The sequence below is a fragment of the Oncorhynchus clarkii genome, chromosome 3, assembly GCF_045791955.1.
Source record: "Oncorhynchus clarkii lewisi isolate Uvic-CL-2024 chromosome 3, UVic_Ocla_1.0, whole genome shotgun sequence".
Classification (NCBI taxonomy): domain Eukaryota; kingdom Metazoa; phylum Chordata; class Actinopteri; order Salmoniformes; family Salmonidae; genus Oncorhynchus; species Oncorhynchus clarkii.
In genome coordinates, this window is record NC_092149.1 from 80548010 (window position 1) to 80574544 (window position 26535).

The following is a 26535-nucleotide window of genomic DNA, read 5'->3' on the forward strand; positions in this document are numbered from 1 at the left end:
GGGGGGAAGGCAGGTGTGCGTACTGATGGTGGCTTAAGTGCGTAATGCTGGGGATATTGGTGCCCTCGAGTGCCAGGGGGAGGAAGAGCGGGAGCAGGCGAGACAGTCCCCTAAACTTTAGGGGCTAGGGGGCACAATTTTTATGTTTGTAAAAATAACGTTCCCAAAGTAAATGGCCTATTTCTCAGGCCCATATGCTAGAATATGCATATAATTGACAGATTAGGATAGAAAACACTCTAAAGTTTCCAAAACTGTTAAAATAATGTATGTGAGTATAAGAGTATAACAGACCTGATATGGCAGGCGAAAACCCGAGGAAAATCCAACCAGGAAGTACTATTATTTTGAAAGGCTGTTTTTCCATTGAAAGCCTATCCACCATACAAAGACTTAGGACCCAGTTCACAAGCTCTATGGCTTCTTCTACATGTGGGCAGTTAGGCTTTGTTTCATGCTTTTACTCTGATAAATGAGGGAGATACAGCACTTTCAATGAGAGGCCAGTAGAAATTTCCAGACACCAGCCATGCGCCCGGGAACGCGCCTTTCTTGTTTCTCCTTTCCTATTGACAAAGCTTTTGTCCAGTTGAAATATTATTGCATTTTTATGACAAAAACAACCGGAGGATTGATTTTAAATATCGTTTGGCATGTTTCTACTAACTTTTATTGTACTTTTTAAAACCTTTTCGTCTGGACTTATTGCCTTGAGTTCCGCCTTGAGCATTTGGATTATTGGAAAAAACATGCGAACAAAAAGGAGGTTTTTGGTCATAACGAGGGATATTACCGAACAAAACAAACATTTATTGTCTCTCTGCACTTTGTCCGGATGTTTGTTTGGGACAATGCATTTCTGAACATAACGCACAAATGTAAACTGAGATTTTTGGATATAAATATGAACTTTATCGAACAAAACATACATGTATTGTGTAACATGAAGTCCTATGAGTGCCATCTGATGAAGCTCATCAAAGGTTAGTGATTAACGCTAACGTATTATACACCATTTTAAAGATAAACTTGTTGTTAATCCCACCAGTGTCCACAAAAAAACCTAGTTAAAAAAACAGCCATTTTTCGGGCCAAAGAGAGGAGTCACAAAAATCTGAAATAGAGATAAAATGAATCACTAACCTTTTGATGATCTTTATCAGATGGCACTCATAGGACTTCATGTTACACAGTACATGTTTGTTTTGTTTGATAAATTCATATTTATATCCAAAAATCTCTGTTTACATTGGAGCGTTATGTTTTGCCTCCAAAACATCCGGTGAATGTGCAAAGAGCCAAGTGAATTTACAGAAATACTCATAATAAATGTTGATGAAAATACAACTGTTACGCATGGAATTAAAGATATACTTCTCCTTAATGCAACCGCTCTGTCAGATTTCAAAAAAGCTTTACGGAAAAAGCACACCATGGAATAATCTGAGTACAGTGCTCAGAGACCAAAACATGTTATGGAGTCAACAAAAGTCAGAAATAGCATTATAAATATTAACTTACCTTTGATGATCTTCATCAGAATGCACTCCCAGGAATCCCAGTTCCACAATAAATGTTAGTTTTGTTCGATAAAGTCAATCATTAATGTCCAAATACCTCCTTTTTGTTCACGCATTTAGTACAGTTATCGAAAAGCGCAAGCACTAGGTCCAGACAAAGTCAAAAAAGTGATATTAAAGTTCGTAGAAACATGTCAAATGATGTATATAATCAATCTTTAGGATGTTTTTATAATACATCTTCAATAATGTTTCAACCGCAGAATTCCTTTGTCTTTAGAAATTAAAGGGAACGGAACTAATTCTCACAGGTGCTCGACTGACTGAGCACATGGCCTTCTGGCAGACCCATGACTCAATCAGCTCTCATTCTCTCCCACTTCACAGTAGTAGCCTGCAACAAGGTTCTACAGACTGTTGACATCTAGTGGAAGCCTTAGGAAGTGCAATATGACAGACACTGTATATTGTATAGGCTAAGACTGGAAAACCTACAAACCTCAGATTTCCCACTTACTGGTTGGATTTTATCTCAGGTTTTTGCCTGCCATATGAGTTCTGTTCTACTCACAGACATCATTCAAACAGTTTTAGAAACTTCAGAGTGTTTTCTATCCAAATATACTAATATGCATATCCTAGCATCTGGGCCTGAGTATCAGGCAGTTTCCCTGGGCACGCTTTTCATCCGGACGTGAAAATACTGCCCCCTACCCCAAAGAAGTTAATTTAATCGCTATTTCTGACTTTTGTGAGCCCTCTCCTTGGCTGGAAAATGGCTGTATGGTTTTCTGTCAATAGGTGCTGACCTAACATAATCGCATGGTGTGCTTTCGCAGTAAAGACTTTTTGAAATCAGACACTGTGGTTGGATTTACAAGAAGTTTATATTTATAATGGTGTATAATACTTGTATGTTTTAGGAATTTTAATTTGGGGATTTCTGTTGTTTTGAAATTTGGCGCCCTGCAATCTCATTGGCTGTTGTCGAGGTGGGACGCTGGAGGCTGAGACAGGGGGGGTCAGGTGAGACTGTGGCCCCATCCGAAGATACCCTCGGACAGGGCCAAACAGGAAGGATATAACCCCACCCACTTTGCCAAAGCACAGCCCCCACACCACTAGAGGGATATCTTCAACCACCAACTTACCATCCTGAGACAAGGCCGAGTATAGCCCACGAAGATCTCTGCCACGTCACAACAAAAGGGGGGTCACATCAGTGACTCAACCCACTCAAGTGACGCACCCCTCCTAGGGACGGCATGAAAGAGCACCAGTAAGCCAGTAACTCAGCCCCTATAATAGGGTTAGAAGCAGATAATCCCAGTGGAGAGAGGGGAACCGGCCAGGCAGAGACAGTAAGGGCGGTTCGTTGCTCAAGAGCCTTTCCGTTCACCTTCACACTCCTGGGCCAGACCACACTTAAAGAGAAGAGTCTTCAGTAAAGACTTAAAGGTTGAGACCGAGTCTGCGTCTCTCACATGAGTAGGCAGACCATTCTATAAAAATGGAGCTCTTTTGGAGAAATCCCTGCCTCCAGCTGTTTGCTTAGAAATTCTAGGGACAATTAGAAGGCCTGCATCTTGTGACCGTAGCGTACGTGTAGGTATGTACGGCAGGACCAAATCAGAAAGATAGTTAGGAGCAAGCCCATGTAATGATTTGTAGATTAGCAGTAAAACCTTGAAATCAGCCCTTGCTTTAACAGGAAGCCAGTGTAGGAAGGCTAGCACTGCAGTAATATGATCAAATGTTTTGGTTCTAGTCAGGATTCTAGCAGCCGTATTTAGCACTACCTGAAGTTTATTTAGTGCTTTATCCGGGTAGCCGGAAAGTAAAGCATTGCAGTAGTCTAACCTAGAAGTAACAAAAGCATGGATACATTTTTCTGCATCATTTTTGGATAGAAAGTTTCTGATTTTTGCAATGTTACGTAGATGGGAAAAAAGCTGTCCTTGAAACAGTCTTGATATGTTCGTCAAAAGTGAGATTAGGGTCCAGAGTAACACAGAGGTCCTTCACAGTTGTATTTGAGACGACTGTACAACCATCAATATTAATTGTCAGATTCAACAGAAGATCTCTTTGTTTCTTGGGACCTAAAACAAGCATCTCTGTTTTCTCCGAGTTTAAGTTAAAATACTTTGTAGCGCCACCTTTTGCTGCGATTACAGCTGTAAGTCGCTTGGGGTATGTCTATCAGTTTTGCACATCGAGAGACTGACATTTTTTCCCATTCCTCCTTGCAAAACAGCTCGAGCTCAGTGAGGTTGGATGGAGAGCATTTGTGAACAGCAGTTTTCAGTTCTTTCCACAGATTCTCGATTGGATTCAGGTCTGGACTTTGACTTGGCCATTCTAACACCTGGATATGTTTATTTTTGAACCATTCCATTGTAGATGTTGCTTTATGTTTTGGATCATTGTCTTGTTGGAAGACAAATCTCCGTCCCAGTCTCAGGTCTTTTGCAGACTCCATCAGTTTTCTTCCAGAATGGTCCTGTATTTGGCTCCATCCATCTTCCCATCAATTTTAACCATCTTCCCTGTCCCTGCTGAAGAAAAGCAGGCCCAAACCATGATGCTGCCACCACCATGTTTGACAGTGGGGATAGTGTGTTCAGCTGTGTTGCTTTTACGCCAAACACAACGTTTTGCATTGTTGCCAAAAAGTTCAATTTTGGTTTCATCTGACCAGAGCACCTTCTTCCACATGTTTGGTGTCTCCCAGGTGGCTTGTGGCAAACTTTAAACAACACTTTTTATGGATATCTTTAAGAAATGGCTATCTTCTTGCCACTCTTCCATAAAGGCCAGATTTGTGCAATATACGACTGATTGTTGTCCTATGGACAGAGTCTCCCACCTCAGCTGTAGATCTCTGCAGTTCATCCAGAGTGATCATGGGCCTCTTGGCTGCATCTCTGATCAGTCTTCTCCTTGTATGAGCTGAAAGTTTAGAGGGACGGCCAGGTCTTGGTAGATTTGCAGTGGTCTGATACTCCTTCCATTTCAATATTATCGCTTGCACAGTGCTCCTTGGGATGTTTAAAGCTTGGGAAATCTTTTTGTATCCAAATCCGGTTTTAAACGTCACAACAGTATCTCGGACCTGCCTGGTGTGTTCCTTGTTCTTCATGATGCTCTCTGCGCTTTTAACGGACCTCTGAGACTATCACAGTGCAGGTGCATTTATACGGAGACTTGATTACACACAGGTGGATTGTATTTATCATCATTAGTCATTTAGGTCAACATTGGATCATTCAGAGATCCTCACTGAACTTCTGGAGAGAGTTTGCTGCACTGAAAGTAAAGGGGCTGAATAATTTTGCACGCCCAATTTTTCAGTTTTTGATTTGTTAAAAAAGTTTGAAATATCCAATAAATGTCGTTCCACTTCATGATTGTGTCCCACTTGTTGTTGATTCTTCACAAAAAAATACAGTTTTATATCTTTATGTTTAAAGCCTGAAATGTGGCAAAAGGTCGCAAAGTTCAAGGGGGCCGAATACTTTCGCAAGGCACTGTATATATATAAAACATTATTATTGATATATATATTTATATTTATTTATTTTAAAGACTGAGAGGAAATAGACCTTCCATTCCATAGTTGGATTAGACAAACTTAATGTAGCTATTTCAGTGTTTCTGCAGATAAATATCCTGCCAAAGTAAAAACCTGTACTCCTTCTCACACTGTCAATTCATCTCCAGATTCCCCCCAAAAACAAAAGGATGTGTTATAATACAAACTCCTAATCTTTCTCTGGCTAGAGAAAATGTATCACATGGACTTTCTGAGTGTTTCTGTTTTGATTACAAGGGTTATTCAAGTGAGACGCATAAGGACAGTAGATGATTCCTTGAATGTTCTTTGTTCTCAACTCATTTCTCTTGCAATCCGAGGCAAGAAAACATTTGCATGAGAGTATGCATAAATCTATAAAACGTATATTATTATGATTACTGCCAAAAGTACAACTAATATTACTATCATTGTGATTACTGCCAAAAGCATAACCATATTGAGATCTAAATTCAATGAATTAATGGGGCTGAATAATTTTGCACGCCCAATTTTTCAGTTTTTGATTTGTTAAAAAAGTTTGAAATATCCAATAAATGTCATTCCACTTCATGATTGTGTCCCACTTGTTGTTGATTCTTCACAAAAAAATACAGTTTTATATCTTTATGTTTGAAGCCTGAAATGTGGCAAAAGGTCGCAAAGTTCAAGGGGGCCGAATACTTTCGCAAGGCACTGTACATATATATTATGCAACATATATTTTACTTTCAATATGGTCTGGTACGCAAGTCCCAGAGTTCACTGACTTTTTCTGACTGGCTATTTTTCTATTTTGGGGTAGTGTATGTACGTATGCCTGTCTGGTTTTTCCTGAGGTATTTGACACGGGGGCTATTTAAATATTACCGTAATCTGGAGGTTTCAGATGGATAAACGACTCAAACTGTCGTTTGCACTTATTTATTTTGTGTAGGCTATATTCTCTTGGTCTTGTTTGGTATCGACCAATGGCGGTTGACGGTACAGAATCAATTCTTTGAATAATAACTCAGTTTTACCTAAAGCCTCAATGCTGTAAGACTAAACTTTATTCTTCTCCCCCACCCCTACAGAGGACACAGTGCTCATGAGAAGACAGCACTTATGAGAATTCTTAGGCCATTAGATGAGTGAGGCCCAACAGAGCATCCTGGTTGTTCACAGTCAAAAGTATTGGTAAGTCATTTCATCTGTTATCTTACATACTCTGGAGCTGTCCTAGACACTTGATTGCAGCCTGTCTTCAAATCTAACTCACCCCAGGAGCTCCCAAAGCAATCATTATGTGCTCAGTGTTTGTGATACAACAACAGCATATTTACATTCTTCAACAGTTCTTTTGGGGGGCAAAGACTGCCATTTATACCATAAAGTGATCTCAGTATATGACAGTGACTGTGTATCCCGGTCATGTCCTTTCAGCCCAGTAGCCCATATCCACAAATAAGTGACATTTTAATGACAGTTGATTAAGCCTCTTACACAGTATGCTTTGACCTGTGTCCATATTTTTTTCCTAAATTATGTTCCAACTTGGGATACAGTTTCACAGTCCAGCCTCTGGCTTCACAGAGAATTCAACACATTTAAAACAGTCTCCGGCAGTAAAATATGGGCTATTCTAAACAACTTGGACAGCTATTGCATCTAACTAAAGACATTTCTTATCATGCAGAAACAGTGGCGAAGATTAGAGCTAAATTATTGAAGTAGATTTTGGCCATAAACGGGTCGTTGGAATCCTTCTCTGAGATTTATGAGCGTGTGCCACCAGTGAAAGCAGCAGTCTCACTGCTGGTGAAACGCACATCTCTAATCCTCAGGCAATTTCAATGTAAAAGGAAGAGGCCTGCTACAGTGGCTTGTGAAGGTACTCACCCCCCCCCCCCCCTTGGCATTTTTCCTATTTTGTGGCCTTACAACCTGGAATTAAAATAGATTTTTGAGGGGTTTGTATCATTTGATTTACAAAACATGTCTACCACTGTAAGATGCAAAATATTTTTTTTTGTGAAACAAACAAGAAATAAGACAAACTGAAAACTTGAGCGTACATAACTAGCTATTCACCCCCTCATAGTCAATACTTTGTAGAGACACCTTTTGCAGCAATTACAGCTGCATTCCTCTTGGCGTATGTCTCCATAAGCTTGGCACATCTAGCCACTGGGATTTTTGCCCATTCTTCAAGGCAAAACTGCTCCAGCTCCTTCAAGTTGGATGGGTTCCACTGGTGTACAGCAATATTCATGTTATACCGCATATTCTCAATTGGATTGAGGTCTAGGCTTTGACTAGGCCATTCCAAGACATTTAAATGTTTCAACTTGAACCACTCCAGTGTTGCTTTAGCAGTATGCTCAGGGTCATTGTTTTGCTGGAAGGTGAACCGCTGTCCCAGTCTCAAATCGCTGGAAGACTGAAACAGGTTTCCCTCAATAATTTCCCTGTATTTAGCGCCATCCATCATTCCTTGAATTTTGATCAGTTTCCCAGTCCCTGCCGATGAAAAAAATCCCCACAGCATGATGCTGCCACCACCATGCTTCACCGTGGGGATGATGTTCTCAGGGTGATGAGAGGTATTGGGTTTGCACCAGACATAGCATTTTCCTTGATGGCCAAAAAGCTCAATTTTAGTCTCATCTGACCAGAGTGCCTTCTTCCATATGTTTGGGGAGTTTCCCACATGCCCTTTGGTGAACACCAAACATGTTTGCTTATTTTTTTCTGGCCACTCCTCCGTGAAGCCCAGCTCTGTGGAGTGTACAGCTTCGAATGGTCCTATGGACAAATACTCCAATCTCCGCTGTAGAGCTCCTTCAGGGTTATCGTTGGTCTCTTTGTTGCCTCTCTGATTAATGCCCTCTTTGCCTGGTCCATGAGTTTTGGTGGGCGGCCCTCTCTTGGTAGATTTGTTGTGGTGCATTATTCTTTCTATTTTTTTAACAATGGATTTAATGGTGCTCCGTGGGATGTTCAAAGTTTCAGATGTTTTTGGGGGGCCAACCCTGATCTGTACTTCTCGCACGACTTTGTCCCTGACCTGTTTGGAGAGCTCCTTGGTCTTCAGTGCCGCTTGCTTGGTGGTGCCCCTTGCTTAGTGGTGATGCAGACTTTGGGGCCTTTCAGAACAGGTGTATATATACTGAGATCATGTGACAGATCATATGACACTTAGATTGCACACAGCTGGACTTTATTTAACTAATTATGTGACTTCTGGATGTAATTGGTTGCACCATATCTTATTTGTGGGCTTCATTGAAAAGGGGGTGAATACATATGCACGCACCACTTTTCAGTTTTTCATTTTGTATAATCTTTTGAAACAAGTCATTTTTTAAAATGTCACTTTACCAATTTGGACTGTTTTGTGTATATCCATTACATGGAATAAAAATTGATTTAAAATGCAGGTTGTAATGCAACAAAATAGGAAAAACACCAAGGGGTTGAAAACTTTTGCAAGGCACTGTATCATGTGCACTGAGGAGATGTATTGTCATGCACGAGGCAAGATGTTTAGCTGAGGACAGTCACAATTCCTGGACATTTAGCTTGTTACTTATTTACGATAATTTGACAGTTTACGGATGAAGTTGTAGACCTGTTCCCATTAGTCAGTCTGTACTTCAGTGTTTCCAAAGCACCAATCGCTACGTTCAAAGTTGTAACTTTGGGCCATCTGAATGCACAGTGTAGATGACCTGATACTACTCCACTGACTCGGGGCAAAAAGGGCAGTTGCTGCTACATTAAAACTTGTTCATTGTTATACAGTGCCTTTCGAAAGTACTCAGAACCTTTGACTTTTTCCACATTTTGTTACATTACAGGCTTATTCTAAAATTGATTCAAACAGGTTTTTAGAAATGTTTGCAAATATATAAAAATAAAATAAAAATAGTACATTTGCATAAGTATTCAGACTCTTTACTCATTACTTTGTTGAAGTACATTTTGCAGCGATTACAGCATTGAGTCTTGTTGGGTATGATGCTACAAGCTAGGCACACCTGTATTTGGGGAGTTTCTCCCATTTTTCTCTGCAGATCCTCTCAAGCTCTGTCAGGTTGAATTGGGAGCGTTGCTGCACAGCTATTTTCAGATCTCTCCAGAGATATTTGATCAGGTTCAATTCCCAGACTCTGGCTGGGCCACTCAAAGACATTCAGAGACTTGTCCCGAAGCCACTCCTGCGTTGTTTTGGCTGTATGCTTAGGGTCGTTGTCCTGTTGGAAGGTAAACCTTTGCCCCAGTCTGAGGTCCTGAGCGCTCTGGAGCAGGTTTTTATCAAGGATCTCTCTGTACTTTGCTCCGTTCATCATTTCCTCAACCCTGACAAGTCTCCCAGTCCCTGCTGCTGAAAAACATCCCCACAGCATAATGCTGCCACCACCATGCCTCACTATAGACATGGTGCCAGGTTTCCTCCACACGTGACGCTTGGCATTTAGGCCAAAGAGTTCAATCTTGGTTTCATCAGACCAGAGAATCTTGTTTCTCATGGTCTGAGAGTCTTTAGGTGTCTTTTAGCAAACTTCAAGTTGGCTGTCATGTGCTTTTTTACTGAGGAGGGGCTTCTGTCTGGCCACTTTACCATAAAGGCCTGATTGGTGGAATGCTGCAGAAATGGTTGTCCTTCTGGAATGTTCTCCCATCTCCACAGAGGACCTCTAGAGCTCTGTCAAAGTAACCATCAGGTTCTTGGCCACCTCCCTGACCAATGCCCTTCTCCCCCGATTGCTCAGTTTAGCCGGGCGGCCAGCACTAAGATGAGTCTTGGCGGTTCCAAACTTCTTCCATTTAAGAATGATGGAGGACACTGTGTTCTTGGACCTTCAATGCTGCAGACATGTTTTGGTACGCTTCCCCAGATCTGTGCCTTGACACATTCCTGTCTCAGAGCTCTACAGACAATTCCTTCTGCCTCATTGCTTGTTTTTTTGTCAACTGTGGGACCTTATATAGATCTGTGTGTGTCTTTCCAAATCATGTCCAATCAATTGAATTTACCACAGGTGGATTCCAATGAAATTGTAAAAACTTCTCAAGGATGATCAACGGAAACAGGATGCACCTGAGCTCAATTTTGAGGGAAATAGCAAAGGGTCTGAATACTTATGTAAGTGAGATGTGTCGTATCTTTGGCTATGCCGGATTAAGTGATATGACATGCTATTCTATAAAATCCTTTCTCTGTAATTAATATTACCTGATTGAGCTAATCATGTAAATGTAATTAACTAGAAAGTCGGGGCACCACGAAATAGTGTTTATAGAGCTGTTATCTTCTGAATAAACTCTGAAAGACTTAATAAGTAATAGTAATATTTTAATTAGTAATATTTTACATCAATAGCAGTCAATATTAATCGTCACCTTATTTTAGTCTCATCTGAAAGTTGTAAATTCTTGGTTATCTTCAGGAACCCTGGCTAACAAGTTGAATCAGCAATACAAATTGGGTTGAATTATTTATTTACTAAATACCTAACTAATCACACAGAATTGCATATACACAGAATGCAAATTATGTCATACAGAAAACGTGGACGGAGCCGACATAATTTCTGGTTACACAAAGGAAAGGGGGTTGGGTTTGAGTGAAAGATCGGGAAAACTGAGGAACAAAGGGAGAAGCCATGCTATCGTAAATACAGTACAGTGCATTCTAAATTACCGCCCATTGGAAAAGAAAAATGCAATAAATACTTACTCTGAGCTGCGCTTCGGTAGGTTGGTCGTAGATGCTGGCCGTGTTGGCCAACAGAGATCTTCCTGTCCTCGGAAGAATGTCTCTGGTGGTAAATTGGTTATGTTGTTGTGTGTTAGACTGGATATGTCATCCGTCCTTTCCTAGCCCACGTTTACAGCGGCCGCTGCTAACTCAACGGCTAGGATGTCTCACTTCTTTAGTGAATAAGAGTTCAAATTTCATACCATTCACAACCAAAGCTCACACTGAGGTTGGCTTAGTTCTGTAGTTGACATGTTAGTCCTTTTTAACTTATAGACCGTCGTCCTTTCGTCCTCGGAACAGCTTATTATATAAGTACTTTTAACGTGAGGCTGCATAACATAAAGTTACATTTTCGTCAAGGGCTTATATAGTGGAGGGAGAGAAGTGTGTGTTTCATAGTTTATAACCAATGTCTCTTCACAGGGGCGGGCCACTGATTGAGCAGAACTCTAACCTTATGAAAACCCAATTCTCTCATTTGGAAGCTAAAATTACATTTCATCTTTTCACAAATAGTTTCATATTCAAACATTTAAATTGCACAACAATTCCATGTGAATCTGATAACTAGAATGTGTAGACTTTCCCAGATACAGTTTATGTCATCCTGTCATCAGTCATGTCTCAGATGACAACCGAACTGACATCATATTCATTAAGTACCAACGCATATTTTCAATTGGTTCTATTACCGAAATATGGTTCCTTTCCCCCCACTTGTTTGATGTTCCCAGGCTCTCTATGTGTAACAAAGGCTATTCAAGAGTCCTTCAGTAGAGTCAGAGAGAGAGGGAAGGGAGAAAGGTATTTGTTATTTTTAATACATTTGCATAAATGTCTAAATTTGTATTCGCTTTGTCGTTAAGGAGTATTGTGTGTATATTGCTGAGGAAATGTGTTTATTACATTTTTTGAAAATGTCTGTTACGTAACAAAATGTGGAAAAAGTTGAATTTGTTTTTGAGAAGGACGTAGTAGTGACTATTGCTGTTGCGAGGTGATACAGTTGGCACAGGATGCCCGCTCGATAAAAAGGCTTCCGAAGGTTGCAGTGGAGTTCTCGATGACTCGACAACTAGCTTTTGAGATTGACTTGATTCAGTCGTGAATGCACATATCGAGAGCTCAACGTTTTCGGTCTGATATTCAGCCAAGGTCTCCGGCCATAGCTAAGGCTCCTTAATAATGACATGAGCCAACCAAGGGTCTCAGCCCCCAGGCATCTCTACCCCCAATGCTCTAATTTATGTTAACCTGTTTGGGACCTGTTTGGGATAGGGGGCAGCATTTTCATGTTTGGATGAAAAGCGTGCCCAGAGTATACTGCCTTCTACTCAGTCCCAGTTGCTAATATATGCATATTATTATTAGATTTGAATAGAAAACACTCGGAAGTTTCTAAAACTGTTTGAATGATGTCTGTGAGTATAACAGAACTCATGTGGCAGGCTAAAACCTGAGAAAAATCCAACCAGGAAGAGGGAAATCTGAGGTTTGTAGTTTTTCAAAGCTTGGCCTATCGTTAACCCAGTGTCTATGGAGTCAAATTGCACTTCCTAAGGCTTCCACTAGATGTCAACATTCTTTAGAAACTTGTTTGAAAATTCTACTGTAATGGAGGGGCTCTTAAGGGCTCTTTGAGTCAGTGGTCTGGCAGACTGCCACAAGCTCGTGGCGCTCCTTCACGTGAGAGGTAGCTCGCTTTCCATTGCTTTTCTACAGACAAAGGAATTCTCCAGTTGGAACATTATTGAAGATTTATGTTTAAAACATCCTAAAGATGGATTCTTTTCATCGTTTGACGTGTTTCTACGGACTGTAACGGAACTTTTGGACTTTTCATCTGGACCTAGTGCTCGCGCCTCATGAAGATGGATTACTGGGCTGAACGCGCTAACAACAAGGAGGAATTTGGACATAAATGATGAACTTTATTGAACAAATCAAACATTTATTGTGGAAGTGGGATTCCTGAGAGTGCATTCTGATGAAGATCATCAAAGTTAAGCGAATATTTATAATACTATTATTGCATGGTGTGCTTTCTCCGTAAAGTAAAAAAAAAATCTGACACAGCGGTTGCATTAAGGAGAAGTCTATCTTTAATTCTGTGAATAACACTTGTATATTTTATCAATGTTGATTATGAGTATTTCTGTAAATTCATATGGCTCTCTGCAAAATCACCGGATGTTTTGGAAGCAAAACATTACTGAATGTAACGCGCCGATTTAAACTGAGATTTTTTGATATAAATATGGACTTTATCGAACAAAACATACATGTATTGTGTAACATGATGTCCTATGAGCGTCATCTGATGAAGATCATCAAAGGTTAGTGATTAATTGTGTCAATATTTCTGCTTTTTGTGACTCTTCTCTTTGGCTGGAAAAATGGCTGTATGTGTTTTTGTGACTTGGCTCTGACCTAACATAATCATATGTTGTGCTTTCGCTGTAAAGCCTTTTTGAAATCGGACACGATGGGTAGATTAACAAGAAGTTTATCTTTCATTTGTTATATTGCTCTTGTTAACGTGTGAAAGTTACATATTTCAAAAAAATATTTTGGAATTTCGTGCACTGCCTTTTCAGCAGAATGTTGTCGAGGGGTTCCGCTACCGTAAGAAGTTAAGTGATCCCAGAGGTGGCCCAGGGTAGCCCTCATGTCCATTTGTTTACTACTAGGATATGCTGAACAACACCTTGTCTGCTTGCTTCCCTGCCTGCGGTGCTCCCACAGATTCAGAGATCCATGTAATGCATCAGCAGCGGGTAATCGGATTTACAATGACTACACCAGCAAATCTGCAATGCTAATGTGCTTAATAAAAGGCTCTCAAATAGGTTAAGTTGGTTTTGTATTTCATCCTATATGGAACTGTCTCTCTCATCTATGTCCCATGGAGAAGCAATAGGCTACAGGCCAACATCGCAAATATATCTTAGCAATTTCTGCACCCCCTCATGCAAATATGTTTGTCTCTCTGTGGGGAGAATGGTTAAAGTGAAGATGGGCAGTGGACTGAAATCAAAAGTTGCACTGTGTGGAGCACATGAATGGTTTCAGATGTGTGTGTGCGTGTGCGTGTGCGTGTGCGTGTGCGTGTGCGTGTGTGCGTGCGTGCGTGCGTGCGTGCGTGCGTGCGCAAGGAGGGGGTACTGGATTTTCTAAGAACAGTAAACCAAGGGAGCAAGTTGAGATTAGTGTTTTTTTGAGCTATGTGTGTGGGTGTGTGATGGCTCTTGCGAAATCCCCCCACTTCCCCAAACCCTATCAGCACTATGATATCACTACACGAGAACCAAAATGTTCTGTGTTTTTGCATGTCTGTGCCAACCTTCACAGATGTTGGTACAAAACAATGTATGAAGAAGACAATTTGGCGTTCAGCTAACATTATTCATCGCAAAAAAATGCAGACTATCATGAAAACCTTTTCTCCTCAAATAGTCATTGAATTAATATTTTAAATTTAAACAATACTGTCCAGCTTCAGCAGCAAAGTAGGGCTCCACATTTTGCATATGTGAATAGAAAGAAAGTTGTTTTATGATGAAGGAATGTTTGATCATCTAACAAAGCATCTAATTACAGAGGCTTGAGAAAGTATTCATCCCCTTGTGCATTTTTCCTATTTTGTTGCCTTACAACCTGGAATTAAAATGGATTTTTAGGGGGTTTGTATCATTTGATTTACATAACATGCCTACCACTTTTAAGATGCAAAATGTTTTTTATTGTGAACGAACAAGAAGACACATTTTTTAAAACTTGAGCGTGCATAACTATTGACCTCCTCAAAGTCAAAGTAAATTTGTAGAGCCACCTTTTGCAGCAATTACAGCTGCAAGTATCTTGGGGTATGTCTCTATAAGCTTGGCACATTTAGCCACTGGGATGTTTGCCCATTCTTCAAGGCAAAACTGCTCCAACTCCTTCAGGTTGGATGGGTTCCGCTGGTGTACAGCAATATTTAAGTCATGACCCAGATTCTCAATTGGATTGTAGTTTAAGCTTTGACTAGGCCATTCCAAGACATTTAAATGTTTCCCATTAAACCACTCGAGTGTTGCTTTAGCAGTATGCTTAGGGTCATTGTCCTTCTGGAAGGTGAACCTCTGTCCCAGTCTCAAATCTCTGGAAGACTGAAACAGGTTTCCCTCAAGCGCCATTAGCGACATCCATCAAGTCTTCAATTTTTATCAATTCCCCAGTCCCTGCCGATGAAAAACATCCCCACAGCATGATGCTGCCATCACCATGCTTCACTGTGGGGATGTTTTCAGGGCAATGAGAGGTGTTGGGTTTGCACCAGACATAGTGTTCTCCTTGTTGGCAAAAAACAACAATTTTAGTCTAATCTAACCAGAGTACCTTCTTCCATATGTTTTGGGGAGTCTCCCACATGCCTTTTGGCGAACATCAAACGTGTTTTCTTATTTTTTTCTATAAGCAATGGCTTTTTTCTGGCCGCTCTTCCGGTAAAGCCCATCTCCGTGGAGTGTACGGCGTTAGGTGGTCCTATGGACAGATACTCCAATCTCCGCTGTGGACCTTTGCAGCTCCTTCAGGGTTATCTTTGGTCTCTTTGCTGCCTCTCTGATTAATGCCCTCCTTGCCTGGTATGTGAGTCTTGGTGGGTGGCCCTCTCTTGGCAGGTTTGTTGTGATGCCATATTCTTTCCATGTTTTAATAATGGATTTAATGGTGCTCTGTGGGATGTTCAAAGTTTCTGATATTCTTTTATAACCCAACCCTGATCTGTACTTCTCCACGACTTTGTCCCTGACCTCTTTGGAGAGCTCCTTGGTCTTCATGGTGCCGCTTGCTTAGTGGTGCCCCTTGCTTAGTGGTGTTGCAGACTCAGGCCACTTTCAGAACAGGTGAATATATACTGAGATCATGTGACACTTAGATTGCACACAGGTGGGCTTTATTTAACTAATTGTGTGACTTCTGAAGGTAATTGGTTGCACCAGATTTTATTTAGGGGCTTCAAAGCAAAGGGGGTGAATTCATATGCACGCGCCACTATTCCGTTTTTTATTTGTATAATATTTTGAAACAAGTAATTTTAAAAGTTTCACTTCATTTTGTGTATGTCCATTTTTATTTATCTAACTAGGCAAGTCAGTTAAGAACAAATACTTTTTTCAATGACGGCTTAGGAACAGTGGGTTAACTGCCTCGTTCAGGGGCAGAACGACCTTGTCAGCTCGGGGATTCGATCATGCAACCTTTCAGTTACTAGTCCAATGCTCTAACCACTAGGCTACCTGCCACCCCAGTACATAAAATCCAAATAAAAATCTATTTATATTACAGGTTGTAATGCAACAAAATAGGAAAAACGCCAAAGGGGATGAATACTTTTGCAAGGCACTGTTGATATCATGCTCTATAAAACAAAGCTTTATTCAAATAATGTAAAAAACATTGTTACCTCTACCCTCCGTTCCAGCTGAACCCTAGACATCTTCTTCAGATACTGCCTTGACACATTGAAAGTGGGTCAACTTCTTTTCAATAACTTGAAATGCTTGAATGCATCCAAAATAGCTGCATTATATGCATAGTCATTATAAAACTACAATGTAGAACATATCAACATGTAAATGTATAATAATAATAATGCATTATTTAAGCATTGGGGAAAAATTGGTAGTGACATGTAATTCAAAAAATTATTTTCACATCACTGATGTCATATTTGGCAACTTGCATTTTGAGATACAACATTTGAATCATTATTAGTGTAAATGAAATTTCTCTGTCATGCAAAGTCAAGGTAATTGTGCAGAAACTTTACAGACACTTAGCGAAACCTCAATGGTTTGCAATTACTGTAGTGGCAAATGCAATGTGTCCCACAGTTTGAACCCAGTGGTCCTATGGCAGTGTATGTTGGAAACTTGATAGAATGTGAATTGAGCTTGGAGTGTATCACTATGTCAGCTATGTCAGCAAGTGTCAATGTCAATGAATTGTTAGCTGAATTACTCTGCAGAATATCTGACCTTCTTGAATGCATGCCAAGATGCTTGTCTGTGTAGGTGGAAGGATACATTTTTTATTTAATTATTTGTCGTTGACACTGTAGACGTTGTGGTTACTGTGATGGATCGGAGTCAAGATACAGGGGAAGCGTTACATATATCAGGGCTCCCAGACGATGACCCTTGACAGATTTGATAATTTTGTCTAAATATTTCAGTATAGTGCATGGTAGTATAGTAACAATTGGTAGAAGTCAGAGTAATCTTGGGATGTGAGAAGCACATTGCACACGTATCCACTTCTTTTAAGGTATGAGTCATATGTTGATAAACTCAGCTGTGATTTATTGTCACGACTTCCGCCGAAGTTGGTCCCTCTACTTGTTCAGGCGGTGACGTCACCGACCTTCTAGCCATCGCTGGTCCATTTTTCATTTTCCATTGGTTTTTTCTTGTCTCCCATCACACCTGGTTTCAATCCCATCATTATATGTTGTGTATTTAACCCTCTGTTTTACCGCTTGTCTTTGTCGGTGATTGTTCGTTGTATGTATAGGTGCTATGTCTGTTATGGTGTGCGACAGGTTTTATTTACCCACTTTATTTTGTATATGTTGGTTTTTGGAGTTTGAGCTTTCATTAAATACTCCGTTTATACCAAGTTCGTTCCCCTGGCGCCTGACTTCCCTGCCACCAGCATGCACGCATTACAGAATCCCTGACCCGATATGGTGTCAGCAGGACAAGGTACCCCGGCCAAAGAGGTGGAGGAGCGCGTGCAGGAGCATGCAGCAATGCTCCACCATCTTGGCATCGCCATGGACCGCTTTGTCCAGATTATGGACCTCTGGGAGAGACAGGGAGTTCTTCAGCTCCTCCACCAGCACAACCGGGGTCTCCCCCGCTCTGTTTCCATCTGGTTCCAGTGGGATTCGTCTCTCCCTGCCCCAGGAGTTACACGGAGAGGCTGCGGGCTGCCGAGGGTTTCTACTGCAACTGGAGCTATACCTGGCCACCGTTCACCCGGCTCCATTGGATCGGGAGACGGTGTCCGCCCTCGTCTCATGCCTCACCGGGAAAGCCCTGGAGTGGGCCAACGCCGTGTGGCGAGAGGGAGATGCAGTGTTGGACCAGTTTGAGGAGTTCACCCGCCGTTTCTGGGCAGTCTTCGACCACCTGCCCGAGGGTAGAGCGGCGGGTTAGCGCCTCTACCATCTGAGGCAGGAGACGAGGAGCGCCCAGGACTTCGCACTAGAGTTTAGGCTCTGGGAATTAATGCAGCAGTTTAGGTTCTGGCGTCACCCCAGGTGAGCTGGCACCATCTTCACCCAGAGTCCTCTGTTGCACATATGTTTGTATCTGTCACTTTTCCTGAGTTTCCCCACATTCCCAGCATAAGGCGCTTGTCGATTCAGGCGTGGCTGTGAATTTCATTGATAGAAATTTTGCCCATAGTTTAGGTAGCCCCATTTTTCCTGGGGATGTTCCCTTCCCCATTCACGCCTTAGATAGTCGACCATTAGGGTCAGGGTTGATTAGGGAGGTTACAGCTCACAGGTGGGTCATACGGAGAGAATTAGTCTCTTCCTTATTGACTCTCCTGCGTTTCCCGTGGTGCTGGGCCTGCCCTGGTTAGCTTGTCATAACCCCACTGTTTCTTTTAGGCACCTGAGGGCTCTGTTTTCCTCGGCTCCTGTGTTGGCCCAACCAGATCCCTCTTTGGCGTTCATAGTGGAGGTGGAGGCGTCCGAAGCTGGGATAGGAGCTGTGCTCTCTCAGCGCTCGGGTACACCACTGAAGCTCCGCCCCTGTGCCTTCGTCTCAAGGAAGCTCAGCCCGGCGAGGCAAAACTCCCGGGGGAAAAGCCTTGAAGGCGCGGAGACATTGGCTTGAGGGGGCTAGACACGCTTTTCTCATCTGGACTGACCACCGCAATCTGGAGTACATCCGGGCGGCGAGGAGACTGAACCCTCGCCAGGCAAGATGGGCCATGTTTTTCAACCGTTTTGTGTTTACCCTTTCCTACAGACCAGGCTCCCAGAACGTTAAGGTAGACGCATTGTCCCGGCTGTATGACACAGAGGAGCGGCCTATGGATCCCACTCCCATACTCCCCGCCACTTGTCTAGTGGTGCCGGTAATGTGGGAGCTGGACGCGGACATTGAGCGGGCATCACTTGCAGAGCCCGCTCCCCTTCAGTGTCCAGCTGGGCATCTGTATGTGTCACCCACTGTCCGCGACCGGCTGATCTATTGGGCACACACGTCATCCTGGGATCGGTCGGACGGTGCGCTGTCTTAGTGGGAAGTACTGGTGGCCCACTTTGGCTAAGACATGAGGGTTTATGTACTTCCGGCGCCGACAGAGATGGCCGCCTCGCTTCGCGTTCCTAGGAAACTATGCAGTTTTTTGTTTTTTTACGTGTTATTTCTTACATTAGTACCCCAGGTCATCTTAGGTTTCATTACATACAGTCGAGAAGAACTACTGAATATAAGATCAGCGTCAACTCACCATCAGTACGACCAAGAATATGTTTTTCGCGACGCGGACCCTGTGTTCTGCCTTACAAACAGGACAACGGAGTGGATCCTATGCAGCGACCCAAAAAAACGACTCCGAAAGAGAGGGAAACGAGGCGGTCTTCTGGTCAGACTCCGGAGACGGGCACACCGCGCACCACTCCCTAGCATTCTTCTTGCCAATGTCCAGTCTCTTGACAACAAGGTTGATGAAATCCGAGCAAGGGTAGCATTCCAGAGGGACATCAGAGACTGTAACGTCCTTTGCTTCACTGAAACATGGCTCACTGGAGAGACTCTATCCGAAGCGGTGCAGCCAACGGGTTTCTCCACGCATCGCGCTGACAGAAACAAACATCTTTCTGGTAAGAAGAGGGGCGGGGGCGTATGCCTCATGGCCAACGTGACATGGTGTGATGAAAGAAACATACAGGAACTCAAATCCTTCTGTTCACCTGATTTAGAATTCCTCACAATCAAATGTAGACCGCATTATCTACCAAGAGAATTCTCTTCGATTATAATCACAGCCGTATATATCCCCCCCCAAGCAGACACATCGATGGCTCTGAACGAACTTTATTTAACTCTCTGCAAACTGGAAACGATTTATCCGGAGGCTGCATTCATTGTAGCTGGGGATTTTAACAAGGCTAATCTGAAAACAAGACTCCCCAAATTTTATCAGCATATCGATTGCGCAACCAGGGGTGGAAAGACCTTGGATCATTGTTACTCTAACTTCCGCGACGCATATAAGGCCCTGCCCCGCCCCCCTTTCGGAAAAGCTGACCACGACTCAATTTTGTTGATCCCTGCCTACAGACAGAAACTAAAACAAGAGGCTCCCACGCTGAGGTCTGTCCAACGCTGGTCCGACCAAGCTGACTCCACACTCCAAGACTGCTTCCATCACGTGGACTGGGAGATGTTTCGTATTGCGTCAGATAACAACATTGACGAATACGCTGATTCGGTGTGCGAGTTCATTAGAACGTGCGTTGAAGATGTCGTTCCCATAGCAACGATTAAAACATTCCCTAACCAGAAACCGTGGATTGATGGCAGCATTCGTGTGAAACTGAAAGCGCGAACCACTGCTTTTAATCAGGGCAAGGTGTCTGGTAACATGACCGAATACAAACAGTGCAGCTATTCCCTCCGCAAGGCTATCAAACAAGCTAAGCGCCAGTACAGAGACAAAGTAGAATCTCAATTCAACGGCTCAGACACAAGAGGCATGTGGCAGGGTCTACAGTCAATCACGGACTACAGGAAGAAATCCAGCCCAGTCACGGACCAGGATGTCTTGCTCCCAGGAAGACTAAATAACTTTTTTGCCCGCTTTGAGGACAATACAGTGCCACTGACACGGCCTGCAACGAAAACATGCGGTCTCTCCTTCACTGCAGCCGAGGTGAGTAAGACATTTAAACGTGTTAACCCTCGCAAGGCTGCAGGCCCAGACGGCATCCCCAGCCGCGCCCTCAGAGCATGCGCAGACCAGCTGGCTGGTGTGTTTACGGACATATTCAATCAATCCCTATACCAGTCTGCTGTTCCCACATGCTTCAAGAGGGCCACCATTGTTCCTTTTCCCAAGAAAGCTAAGGTAACTGAGCTAAACGACTACCGCCCCGTAGCACTCACATCCGTCATCATGAAGTGCTTTGAGAGACTAGTCAAGGACCATATCACCTCCACCCTACCTGACACCCTAGACCCACTCCAATTTGCTTACCGCCCAAATAGGTCCACAGACGATGCAATCTCAACCACACTGCACACTGCCCTAACCCATCTGGACAAGAGGAATACCTATGTGAGAATGCTGTTCATCGACTACAGCTCGGCATTCAACACGATAGTACCCTCCAAGCTCGTCATCAAGCTCGAGACCCTGGGTCTCGACCCCGCCCTGTGCAACTGGGTACTGGACTTCCTGACGGGCCGCCCCCAGGTGGTGAGGGTAGGCAACAACATCTCCTCCCCGCTGATCCTCAACACTGGGGCCCCACAAGGGTGCGTTCTGAGCCCTCTCCTGTACTCCCTGTTCACCCACGACTGCGTGGCCACGCACGCCTCCAACTCAATCATCAAGTTTGCGGACGACACAACAGTGGTAGGCTTGATTACCGACAACGACGAGACGGCCTACAGGGAGGAGGTGAGGGCCCTCGGAGTGTGGTGTCAGGAAAATAACCTCACACTCAACGTCAACAAAACTAAGGAGATGATTGTGGACTTCAGGAAACAGCAGAGGGAACACCCCCCTATCCACATCGATGGAACAGTAGTGGAGAGGGTAGCAAGTTTTAAGTTCCTCGGCATACACATCACAGACAAACTGAATTGGTCCACTCACACAGACAGCATCGTGAAGAAGGCGCAGCAGCGCCTCTTCAACCTCAGGAGGCTGAAGAAATTTGGCTTGTCACCAAAAGCACTCACAAACTTCTACAGATGCACAATCGAGAGCATCCTGGCGGGCTGTATCACCGCTTGGTATGGCAACTGCACCGCCCTCAACCGTAAGGCTCTCGAGAGGGTAGTGAGGTCTGCACAACGCATCACCGGGGGCAAACTACCTGCCCTACACCACCCGATGTCACAGGAAGGCCATAAAGATCATCAAGGACATCAACCACCCGAGCCACTGCCTGTTCACCCCGCTATCATCCAGAAGGCGAGGTCAGTACAGGTGCATCAAAGCTGGGACCGAGAGACTGAAAAACAGCTTCTATCTCAAGGCCATCAGACTGTTAAACAGCCACCACTAATACTGAGTGGCTGCTGCCAACACACTGACACTGACTCAACTCCAGCCACTTTAATAATGGGAATTGATGGGAAATGATGTAAATATATCACTAGCCACTTTAAACAATGCTACCTTATATAATGTTACTTACCCTACATTATTCATCTCATATGCATACGTATATACTGTACTCTATATCATCGACTGTATCCTTATGTAATACATGTATCACTAGCCACTTTAAACTATGCCACTTTGTTTACATACTCATCTCATTTGTACATACTGTACTCGATACCATCTACTGTATCTTGCCTATGCTGCTCTGTACCATCACTCATTCATATATCCTTATGTACATATTCTTTATCTGCTTACACTGTGTACAAGACAGTAGTTTTGGAATTGTTAGTTAGATTACTTGTTATTACTGCATTGTCGGAACTAGAAGCACAAGCATTTCGCTACACTCGCATTAACATCTGCTAACCATGTGTATGTGACAAATAAAATTTTATTTGATTTGATTTGATGTGTCCTCCTGCTCGGTGTACGCCCAGTGTAAGGCTCCTAGGCACCTGCCCAGAGGTAAGTTACAACCCGTACCCGTTCCACAACGGCCGTGGTCGCACCTGTCGGTGGATTTCATAACCGATCTTCCACCTTCACAGGGTAAGGGTTGTAACACAGGGCAATCCTGGTCGTTGTGGATCGTTTCTCTAAGTCCTGCCGTCTCCTCCCTTTGCCCGGTCTCCCTACGGCCCTACAAACTGTGGAGGCCCTATTTACTTGTGTCTTCCAGCACTACGGGGTGCCTGAGGATATAGTGTCTGACCATGGTCCCCAGTTCACGTCGAGGGTCTGGAGGGCGTTCATGGAACATCTGGGCATCTCAGTCAGCCTTACCTCAAGTTTGCACCCCGAGAGAAATGGGCAGGTGGAGAGAGTTAACCAGGATGTGGGTAGGTTTCTGAGGTCTTATTGCCAGGACCGGTCAGGGGAGTGGGCAGTGTTCGTGCCCTGGGCAGAGATGGCCCAAAACTCGCTCCGTCACTCCTCCACTAACCTCTCTCCCTTCCGATGTGTACTAGGGTGTCAGCCGGTTCTGGCTCCTTGGCATCAGAGTCAGACCGAGGCTCCTGCGGTGGATGACTGGTTCCGTCGCGCCGAAGAAACATGGATGCCGCACATGTCCACCCTCAGCACACCGTGCTGCTCCAGAAAGTTGGCGCACACCGTCACCGCAGTGAGACCCCGGTGTCCGCATCGGGGAACCGTGTCTGGCTCTCGACCCGAAACCTGCCCCTTCGCCTGCCCTGTCGGAAGATGGGTCCGGGGTTTTTAACTAAGGCTGATACTAACAGTGTAGTGCAAGGGATTTATAGCCATAGAAATACATGATTAATTATACATGATTTACAGTATAATGTGCACCACTCACTTCTAGATTGTGACATGACCTCAGTCAGCAGCTAAACATCTGTCATCCGCCATTAAAATTACATTATTCTGCCATTCCTGTGCACTTATCTAAGAAACTTTTCAAACTTTCATTGTGAGTGGTGGCAAATATGACCTCTGAAAGAAATATGAGGTACGATTCCAAGAGGATATACTGCCATTACCTTTTAAAAGCATCGAAACACCCTGAAGACATCAGTCATTTTCAAGGAACTTTATAAGATTCCCGTTGGGCAAACTTTTGACACTACTAAACAACTTATTCGTATTCTTTGTTAGCCAATCAGGGGCGTAACTTTTTGGTTGGAACAAAAGCCTGCAGCCACGATGGCTCTCTCTGGAAAAGATCTAACCCTGTTTTAAGTAGTTTGGGAGCAATAGCTACTGTTAGAGTGACATCCCTGTGTCTCTCTTATTTCAGTTGAAACAGAATTTACATCATTTCTGATGAGAACCCTTTTGTTTTTGTAAATGTGTAATACCACATGCATACAGAGTAACCAACTACACATTTTAGACTACAGAAGTTCCGTCCCCAACTAGGGACAAAGGGTTGATCTAACCCATTATAATAAACACTGCGAGAGATGTAAATGCTCACCTCCAGTCCAGGGTTCCCTCCTAAACTCCTGCTAATTGCCAATTAGGTTCCCTCCTCACAGTGTGTACTGTTCCCCAATTCCTCTCTCATTACGTTCCATGACAGAGCAGCCAGCTAGACACATTATTCCATCAAGAAATAGTTAACCCCTCTGCTACCTCAACTTCATGTAACAGGCACTACTATTCAGGGAACATACTGTTTGTAGGCTTACATTCAATTTCATTCTTCTGGAAGTGGTGGGTTAGCCTAAAGCTTTAGACACAACATCTGTGTATTGATAAGATAAGACAGGCTCAGCAGATGGTGGTTGTGGCTCTAACCATATGACGTTTTGGATGCAAGGGGAACCAGTTGTTGTTGAGAGCATTCAGAACTGCTTGGTGATATATGCTGCTGGATCAGCATGCATAACCTTGCACAGCTTGAGAAATTGGCCCTGGGAAGTGGATGACTCCTTCTGATTGGATGTCATGTTTTATTGTTGAAGGGAGAGACAGCCAAATCCCTACCCACAGGGCAAACAGGTTGAATCAACATTGTGTCCATGTCATTTCAACCAAGAAATGATATGTGATGACATTGAATCAACGTGGAAAACTGATTAGATTTGAAAAAAGTCACCATAATTTGTAAACTAAATCCAATGACATGGTGGCATATTTGGTTGATTTCATATTGAATTCACGTTAGTTGACAACTCAACCAAATGTAAATAAAAACTAGACATCTCTTGCCAGTGGTTGGATAAAGTAGTGTTTTTCTAGTTTCCATCTGAAACATGATTTGAGCAACTATATGACATGTGCAAAGGACTGTATATCTTTGTTTGTATTACGAAGAAGGCAGATATTTGATTTTGCAGGACCACCAATAAATACAGTGGGGCAAAAGAGTATTTAGTCAGCCACCAATTGTGCAAGTTCTCCCACTTAAAAAGATGAGAGAGGCCTGTAATTTTCATCATAGGTACACTTCAACTATGAGAGACAAAATGAGGAAAAAAAAACAACAGAAAATCACATTGTAGGATTTGTAATGAATTTATTATTGCAAATTATGGTGGAAAATAAGTATTTGGTCAATTACAAAAGTGTATCTCAATACTTTGTTATATACCCTTTGTTGGCAATGACAGAGGTCAAACGTTTTCTGTAAGTCTTCACATGTTTTTCACATACTGTTGCTGGTATTTTGGCCCATTCCTCCATGCAGATCTCCTCTAGAGCAGTGATGTTTTGGGGCTGTTGCTGGGCAACACAGACTTTCAACTCCCTCCAAAGATTTTCTATGGGGTTGAGATCTGGAGACTGGCTAGGCCACTCCAGGACCTTGAAATGCTTCTTACGAAACCACTCCTTCGTTGCCTGGGCGGTGTGTTTGGGATCATTGTCATGTTGAAAGACCCAGCCACGTTTCATCTTCAATGCCCTTGCTGATGGAAGGAGGTTTTCACTCAAAATCTCACGATACATGGCCCCATTCATTCTTTCCTTTACACGGATCAGTCGTCCTGGTCCCTTTGCAGAAAAACAGCCCCAAAGCATTATGTTTCCACCCCCATGCTTCACAGTAGGTATGGTGTTCTTTGTATGCAACTCAGCATTCTTTGTCCTCCAAACACGACGAGTTGAGTTTTTACCAAAAAAGTTATATTTTGGTTTCATCTGACCAATAGACATTCTCCCAATCTTCTTCTGGATCATCCAAATGCTCTCTAGCAAACTTCAGACGGGCCTGGACATGTACTGGCTTAAGCAGGGGGACACTTCTGGCACTGCAGGATTTGAGTCCCTGGCGGCGTAGTGTGTTACTGATGGTAGGCTTTGTTACTTTGGTCCCAGCTCTCTGCAGGTCATTCACTAGGTCCCCCCGTGTGGTTCTGTGATTTTTGCTCACCGTTCTTGTGATCATTTTGACCCCACGGGGTGAGATCTTGCGTGGAGCCCCACATCGAGGGAGATTATCAGTGGTCTTGTATGTCTTCCATTTACTAATAATTGCTCCCACAGTTGATTTCTTCAAACCAAGCTGCTTACCTATTGCAGATTCAGTCTTCCCAGCCTGGTGCAGGTCTACAATTTTGTTTCTGGTGTCCTTTGACAGCTCTTTGGTGTTGGCCATAGTGGAGTTTGGAGTGTGACTGTTTGAGGTTGTGGACAGGTGTCTTTTATACTGATAAGTTCAAACAGGTGCCATTAATACAGGTAACGAGTGGAGGACAGAGGAGCCTCTTAAAGAAGAAGTTACAGGTCTGTGAGAGCCAGAAATCTTACTTGTTTGTGACCAAATACTTATTTTCCACCATAATTTGCAAATACATTTCTTACCAATCCTACAATGT

General features: G+C 43.2%; 1 protein-coding gene across 5 annotated transcripts in view; it reads left to right on the forward strand.

The window, feature by feature from the left end:
- LOC139406173 (PTB domain-containing engulfment adapter protein 1-like) overlaps positions 1-26535 on the forward strand; it is a 152540-nt gene that overhangs the window by 76630 nt on the left and 49375 nt on the right. For all 5 annotated transcript variants that reach the window (XM_071148670.1, XM_071148668.1, XM_071148664.1 and 2 more), the window contains exon 2: positions 6171-6273. The gene's annotated coding sequence lies outside the window, so the exon portion shown is untranslated. The remainder of the gene's footprint in view (positions 1-6170; positions 6274-26535) is intronic.